Below are 9,312 nucleotides of genomic sequence, written 5' to 3'. Positions count from 1 at the left end.
ATCATTCAATCATTATATGGAGTTAGGTTAACGTCACATTTACCCGCCATTTTCTTCCGTCCCCACAAGGAAGGTCCTAAACACCTCTACTGTAATTCTGTGTATGTGGGCCTTTATCGAAATTTAAGATACGTTTTTCCAGGCGTTTTGGGTTTGGGGGGTTGCATATCAAAATGTGTGGCCTCCCTATTTTTACTAATTAAGTGGCCCAGTGAGTAAAACGTTAGCTCGCCAGCCTGGAGGTTCCGTATTCGCTCCCTGCGTTGCCCGAGAAAGTACACCAGTATTTTGCCGGCGTGGATCCCCCTTGTCAGTGGTGCAGGCTGAAGGGCCTGGCAAAGGACAACGTATAGTCATTCGGATTGGACGAAAACCCAAGGCCCCGTGTAGGCTGCTGCCCGGGCAAACTTTCTCTCGTAGCACACTGTGGCGGTTTCATTTCATTTCTACTCATTAGGAGATAAACACTTCCTGTTTCGCATTTAGAGGGGTGTTATTGTCCAATAGACATGTCCTCAGGTTCTAATGTAAAATCCCAGGACATGTCTATTGGACAATAACACCAGAGGGGGTGTTATTGTCCAATCGACAGTGTCAAATTGACCAATCAAAACGCAAGATTCATCCTTAAGCATGTTACAATTAAGTAGTGTTTCGCTGTGACTAGAAATCATGAATCTAACTGAGTGCCATCATTGGAGATACTCGAGTGAACGTTCCGGAATTGACAATCGATTGAAAAGAGGATTTTGGGTTACAACACATGCGCCGACATCGGAAACATATTCGTTGTAACTGACAGAACTAAATTACAAGTCAATCCGGAACTGTCCTAACTCAAAATCATGCATCCCCATTACAATGTTATTGGGATTGTATTTCGCTGAAGCTGGGCATTTGTATATACATGCTTCTACAGAGGTACCATGAAAACATGAGGTTTAACGACCTGGGGCCTGTTTCACGAAATTTTAACTAAGATAAAATCCAAATTTTAGTAATTTGATTGGATAATATTATATTGATTGTAGTGCTAAGCCAATCAAAATTGAAATATCTACTAAAATTTGGATTTTATCTTTAGTTAAAATTTCGTGAAACAGGGCCCTGGTCCCAGGATCACAAAGCATTCCCAGACTTAAGTTAATAATTTACTCAACTTTCAATCACTGTTTATGAGAAATATCTTTGATTCAGAAACACAAAACTTTAGTTACAATAAGACGAACTTTTTTGATTAAATTCTTAGCTTAAGTCTGTGAATGCTTTGTGAACTCGGGGCCGGCTTTTCCTCACAAATCTAACTAGTGTAGACTGGCATATGCCATGCAGTTTGCTATGAAGAAAATGTTGTCTAGGCAAGTGGATCGGTTTCGATTTCCAGCTTGTTCGTTCGGGCCGTATGACTAACCTCGTGGGTTTTCTCCCGTTCCTTTCCTCCCACTGCTAATGACCCCCACGCGCAGGCGAATTATTGAAATAAAATTAATCCATATGTTAGTCCCGAAATGACGCCCACCCTTCAAAAAAGCACCTGGAAAACACCGACCATCTGCCGGTCTACGTGACAGATATTTAGTATATGATTTCGTTCAATTACTTTCGGTTTCACATTTATTTGTCGCTATTACCCAGGAATCCGGCCATAATGCTTTCAATGACCAGATATTGAGTTGCATTATTTTAATTAAAGTTCTCTTCGCCACATTAATTTGATTTCGGGGGGTTGGATGGCTGAATGGTTAGCGTGCGCGCGCTGTATCATAAAGTCTGTCATTGAGTCGACTGGCGTGGTTTCGAATCCCCGGTTGTACGTGGCAAGGAGTAGGGTCGCCTGTCTAACCTCGTGGGTTTTCTCCGGGTCCTCCGGTTTCCTCCCACTGCTAAAGACCCCTACGCGCAAGCGAATTATGTAAATGAAATTAAACCATATGTTAGTCCCGAAATGACCTAGTTTGTGTCGAGTGGACGTTAAACCCCATTTCTCTCTCTCTCTCTAATTTGATTTCCCAGATGATTTGTTCAAGACAATGGACTCTATAACATTAGAGCGAGTTTATGGAGAAAAAAAGGCGCTGCATTGCTTTACTCTTGTCAGTGTGTGGTCGTATGACTCCTCATCGCTTTACCCTTGTCAGTGTTGTAACGCGCTACATTAATTTTCCCTTGCCTGTGGTGCAAGGGACAGTGTCAAGTCTTTTGACGAAACCCATATAACGCGCTACATTGCTTTACCCTTGTCTCTGGTACAAGGAACAGTTTCTCGTCTTTTGACGAAACCCATATAACGCGCTACATTGCTTTACCCTTGTCTGTGGTGCAAGGAACAGTTTCTAGTCGTTTAGATGAAACCCTCATATAACGCGCTACACTGCTTTACGCTTTGTCTGTGGTGCAAGGAACAGTTTCTAGTAGTTTAGATGAAACCCTCATATAACGCGCTACACTGCTTTACGCTTTGTCTGTGGTGCAAGGGACAGTTTCTAGTCGCTCTGATGAAACCCTCATATAACGCGCTACACTAATGTGTTTACTAGAGGTTTAAGAATTTCAAATTAAAAGTGCAAAGCACAGCTGTACGCCCCAAAACCCAAGTATAGGACCTAGTACGTAGAAATGTGAGAAATGAAGACATTTTAAATATCTCAAAACAGATAAAATAAATACATTAAATATACATTATGGGAGATTAGATAAAGAGCTGACAGTTCTCACTATAATAGTTTAAAGTTAGATACTGTAAAGGCAATTTGCTGAAAATTTCAAATTGATCCACTATGAACTGAGATTTTGGCGCTTGAATTTTCGGCCTAGCCTCGATCATCAATACTAAAGTCTGTACGATAAAAAACATAGTCTCGATTATCCATTTCATAATTAAATTATGAATGGAAATCAAACAGCAAATCGGAACCTAATCCAATAAACATCACAGGCTGGTGATGCCATCGAGAGTTGATTATTTAGATAATATTTTAGACCTAATAAAAGACCAGCAATAGGCAGATTTAGCTCTTGCATAATGTATGTTTAATATGATTAATACAATGACGTCATTATTAATGTGACGTCATAATGTATGTTTAAGCAGAGCAATCGGTGCATCAAAGCTAACAAGGAAAATTTCAAAGATGAAAATGAAAGTCCCTCTGAGATAGATACCCGGGGCCGTTGCTGCCCCACGCCACCACGCCCCTACACGCCACTGAAGATCGACTCTATGCCCCCCCCCCTCATCAATCTCTGCACACCCCTAAAACAACTGGTGTTGACCATTCTGAACATCTGAGACACGCTACCTGCGGAGAAGTATCTCAGACACAGTCAATAGCCATGATATCCATATCACGTGATCTACACATCACAGGTCATAATAATAATAATAATAATACTAATTAGGCTTAGAGCCTGTTTACAATTTTGCCCTTTATAACAAAGAAATGAAAAAGACAGTAACAGAACAAGATACTTGACAAATACTCACACACAAAACATTCAAATATATATTGATAAGCTAAATAGTTTAACTTTAAAACTAAAAGTAATATGATAGATAATATGTAGTAAGTAGTTGATATATTAAATATAGGCTACAGGTTAAGAAGAAGAAATAACTTGCCTAGTGATATTTTTCTGAAATAAAGGAAGATTTTTAATATTTTTAAGTGAATATGGGAGAGAATTCCAAAGCACTGTGCCTCTATATTGTAAACTACATTTAAATATTTCATTATTAGGTCTACAGATAGAAAGTCTATTATTGAGAGATGAATATGGAGTGGTGTTATAATGAAAAATATTATATAAATATGATGGACAAAGTTTATGGATAATTTTATAAACAAAAATATATTTGTTAATTAAAAGTCTTTGATAAATAGTTTGAAGATTTAAGGATGAAGATTGACATCAATGGGTCATGAGGTCAACATTGTAAAGAATAGGTTTATCTTCAGCATTGTGTCCGTTGCACCCATAAAGACTATATAATTCGTACAGTCCCAACATGTTCTCTCTTCTTCCAATGATTTTTCACAAAAATAACATCTACAACTCATAGAATTGACGTTGTCTTCAATGACAGCGTCTGCGAGGGTTGTTCATAGAGGCCGCCATATTGCACTATTTTGTGCGTCGGTCGGGTCTATTTCAGATATACACAATCAATTGTGTTGATGTTTTTAGCGTTGGGATTGACTAATAGTTAATGTGTTTCAGTTTTAAAACAAATATTTTAAACTTTAACGCAAATTTAGAAAATAGCAAAATTCTGGCTGGGATTACTGAGCAAAATGGCCATTCACTGTATACGTGCGAAAAAAAAGCTAGCCACCAATTAATTTTCGTACGTTAGTTACGTACGGGTGTTGACTTGACTTTTATTACCTTGAACATCAGAGTTGATCGGAAGGTCTTGTCCAAAAGTGTATTTAGAAATGAAATGAAATGGGGTTTAACGTCCTAATGTTCTGCTTCGAACTGGGCTAATGAAGACGGGCATACGTCATACAGTGTCCTATGAGGGTAATGTTGCCCGAACAGCGGCACTACGTCCTACTCTTATATCGAACTCCAACTGTCAAGGGGTCTATTACGTGTACGCCAATGTGTACACGGGACCGAGGTTTTCGTCCCAACCGAACGACTAGACAGCTGACCTTGTCAGGTCCCCCGTCCTGCATCACTGACAAGGGGGAACCACGCCCGAAAATCTGGATGAAATTTCTCGCCCAATGCAGGGATCGAACACTCGACCTCTAGGCTAGCAAGTCAGCGTCTTACCCACTTAGCCACCGTGACCCCCGTGTATTAAGAAGACTCTTTAACTGCCAGTATGACATGCTATTGGAAATCTATCTTTATATTCCAATAGATCTTGTCCAAAGTGTACACATGGAATGTATTTTAAACATGCGATCAGAAAACACAAAGGTCAACAATAACACTGATAATCCAGCCAGATAAAATATTTATTCAACCGATGGGGAGTCACAGTGGCTCAGTGAGTAAGGGACAACATATAATCGTTCGGATGGGACGAATAAAAAAGGTCCATGACACGAGAGAGAGAGAGAGAAATGGGGTTTAACGTCCACTCGACACAAACTAGGTCATTTCGGGACTAACATAAGGTTTTTATTTTTATTTCAATAATTCGCTTGCGCGTAGGGGTCTTTAGCAGTGGGAGGAAACCGGAGGGCCCGGAGAAAACCCACGAGGTTGGACAGGCGGCCTTACTCCTTGTCACGTACAACCGGGGATTCGAAACCACGCCAGTTGACTCAATGACAGACTGTATGGTACAGCGTGCACGTGCTAACCATTCAGCCATCCAACCCTCCAAGGACGAATAGAGCCCCTTTGAATATCGTCCACTTCAGCTTCGCCCAGCACGGAATAAAAAAAAGGAAAAATCGAATTAACTTGTTCTAATTCCACTGACAAGGACATCTGTCTAGTCCTTCGGATGAGACGAACAACCGAGGTCCCGTGTAAACATTGGAATGGACGTAAAATATCCCTTGGCAGTTGGAATTCGATATAAGAGTAGGCGATACACGCTGCCCGGGGAAAATTTCCCTCATAACACACTGTATGGCGTATGCCCGTCTTTATTAGCCCAGTATAGTAGCAGAACAGTAGGACGTTAAACCCCATTTAATTTCATTTCATTTCTAATTCCACTGTGTTATCGTCGTGGTGCCATGTTAAGTGTATTTACAAATTAATACAGGGACTTGTGTATCATCCTACGTATATATACTTTAGCTTGATTGGCAAATAATATGATATTTACCGATTCATCGTGTAGGGTTTACTGATCATCAATAGATACGATCTATCTATTTATAATCACTGGCTATAACTTATAAGGTCAAACCAATTTAATTTTCATATATTCTGATAAATATACCATCACTTGAATAACGTGTTTCGTTTAAAATTTATAGAACTGAAAGATTTTGAACAGTGCAACCCCAACTAATTTTGGTTTTAAAATTAGTGTCCCCTAAAATAAATTATTGTGACCTAAGTTAGATAGGATTTAAAGAAATTAAACCTCTAAAGGAGCTAAATCTCTAACTCAATATTTTCCATAATATTCGAATTAAAAACAGTTATTAGAATTGAATACTGGTTCATTTAAATCAATATTGATATTGTTATCTTGCCATGAAAATATGCGATCCCAATATTCAATATTAATGACGCAACGAACATTTTAAAATCAGTACACGTGTCGTGTATAATATGCTTTCGGGCGCCATTTGTAATGAACAAAGAAAACCATACCCTACAAGGTAATTCGGGCGTAGTATGTAATGGCTGATTCGCAATCGACAAAATAAGAATTTAAGAAAAAAAAACCCGTCTAGAATGGATTAATCAGGCGTAAACGACCATAGTTTAATTTGGACTGTTCGCGTATTCCATCGAACACAATTGATTAGAGCTTGCAATATAATTTTGAAAGATTGAATATAAATCCCTTTATACACATTCATATCACATTAATATGTGCTGTTAGACCAATGTTCGTCTATTTTACGGTTCCAAAGAATAGAGTCGGACACCCTTTAACAATACGAGGAAATCATGCCAGAATGTTTTTCTCAAAGACAAAGTTCATCTCGCCCCTTAAGTTATTAAGTAGGTTTATGTATGATATATACAGTTTTAATTACTGGCTAATAGTTCTATCTATATATAGGATTATATACGAGACGCCACAACGCTAAAAGGCGTTATCCATCGCTGAGCTCCCACGGTAAAACTGGAAAGTGCAATTTCAATTGGTGTTTAGTTCCGGGTAACGTCTTGGCCCCTTAAAGGGTCAATCCGTGTCCGGATAAGCAGTTTTGAAGTTCAAGTCCAAATGACTCAATATTTTGAGCTGAAATTTTGAGACAAGGTAAATACACCTTTCCTCTCTATTTTGGCGCTTAAATTTCATACATACTCGGATTTATATTTTTGAGACTCTGTTCAAATCGGGATAGTCCCTTTAAACAAGTGATCTTTGCAACACAAATCCACTTATTCACTTATAATTTATACCGGCCAATTAGAATGCTGTTCTCCCAGACAAGCGGGACGAAATCCAACGGGTGGAACCAACAAGTGATCTACAAGATTGGGTATTGTCAAATGATGGAATATCTCGTTTGGCTCCCACCTTACAAAACTAACTGCAATTCCGTAAAGTTCCATAGCCCTTAACCAAACGATTCCTGCTTTATTCCATTAGGTTGTCGCCAAATTGAAATGTTTGGGCCCGTCAACAATTAAATCTCCGCCCCTTTTGTCGCCTGCTGTTGATTTTAAGCCTTTTAACACGTAGCACGTTAAACCCGTTTCATTTTAGTTAGTGCGACCTTCTTCATTATCCCGGTTGGTGCAGAAAAGTAAGCCGTTAAACCCCATTTCAATAAAATCGTAAGGTTTTCTATGTTAGTTTCACAATAACCTCTTTAAATCATGGAGGGGGGTGGGTGGGGTGGGTGGGTGGTCGAAAGGTTAGCAGGTGCGTGCTGTATCATAAAGCCTCTCATTGAGTCAACTGGCGTGGTTTCGAATTCCCGGTTGTACGTGACATGGAGTAGGATCGCCTGTCTAACCTCGTGGGTTTTCTCCGCGTTCTCCGGTTTCCTCCCGCTGCTAAAGACCCCTACGCGCAAGCGAATTATTGAAATAAAATTAAACCATATGTTAGTCCCGAAATGACCTAGTTTGTGTCGAGTGGACGTTAACCCCCATCTCTCTCTTTCTCTCTCTCTCTCTCTCTCTCTTTAAATCATAGCCCAATCCGTTACGCCAGGCAGGCCGATGAGTATAATTTGCCAAATTTCGGCTCGCACAAAGAATACGATACCTCTCGTGTTGTACTTGAGTGAAAAGTTATTAACGATAAGGATCTGCTTGAGGTAATCTAGAAGACATCGGCTCAACACACACCACGTGTTTACACAGAAAACTCCACTGACATGTTAAAAAAATCCCGCTGAGGCAATAACGATCAATTTTAGCCCATGGAATTGAATTATCAAATATGTTTTAACCGAAAAGAAATTCTTGTTCAAATAATAGTGAAGCGATTACTTTAGTCAATGGAAGATTTAATTTCGGCATTCCGAAGGGAAGGCATTGAAACATGCACGAATAGAAAAGAACAAAAGATTACAGGACTCCTTGAAGTTTAAGACAGGAATTTCTGTTTTCTCGAATACTCCTACTTCACGACGTCTAAACAGAGACGCCCCATCTGTCATTAAACGAACATATTGTTTCATTCATTAAGCAATTTAAACAGAATTATTTCTGGAATATAACTCACGTACAGCTATGAACTTTCTGTACTTCTGATAAATAGTGTCTGTAGTGGAAATAAACAGTGCCAGATTTAGACGAGGCGAGGCCCCGCTCAATCCCACACGACTAGAGGTCACGTCCGATCCCACACCATTAGAGGCCACGCCCTGTCCCACACGACTAGAGGCCCCGCCCAATCCCACACGACGTCCAATACCACACGACTAGAGGCCCCGCCCAATCCCTCACGACTAGAGGAAGATGAAAGTGTGTTTTAAATGAAATTGGGTTTAACGTCCTACTGGTTCTGCTCCGAACTGGGATAATGAAGACGGGCAAACGCCTTACAGTGTGATATGTAGGAAATTTTGCCCGGACAGCGGCACTACGGCCTACTCGTATATCGAATTCAAACTGTCATGGGATCTTTTACGTGCACGCCAATGTGTACACGGGGCCTCTGTTTTTCGTCCCACCCAAACGACAAGACAGGTGCCCTTGTCAGGCGCCCCGTCCTGCATCACTGACCAGGGGGAACCACGCCGGTAAATCTGGATGAACTTTCTCGGCCAATGCAGGGATCGAACACCTGACCTCCAGGCTAGCGAGCCAGCGTCTTACCCATTTAGCCACCCTGGCTAGCCATATTCCCGAAGCAATGGCCCGAGAAACCCCTCTTTAGCCATTGCTGTATTGAGACTGAAAACTTGAGTCTTTGACGGAGTGTGTTCATCCACATCGTCGAATCAAATCTATCCTGAATAAAATATAGTGAATTTTCACTGGGGTGACCTCTTTAAAAAAAATCCCAGTGTTTGTTAGTACTGATTCCAGTCTCAACTTTACCCTTGGATGCATCGGGAACAAACATCGATAGCAAAGTTAAATTTGTCCGAAACTCGCTATTGGATAATATTTATCCATTTTTGTGAAAAAAATCCATGAATTATTTATTTTATCAAAAAGCACACGTCGTATTTCTATCCAGTTTGTTGAAACACA

This window comes from Patella vulgata, chromosome 7, assembly GCF_932274485.2.
Source record: "Patella vulgata chromosome 7, xgPatVulg1.2, whole genome shotgun sequence".
NCBI lineage: Eukaryota > Metazoa > Mollusca > Gastropoda > Patellidae > Patella > Patella vulgata.
The sequence above is the reverse complement of the archived record's forward strand: the minus strand, read 5'-3'. Positions refer to the sequence as shown.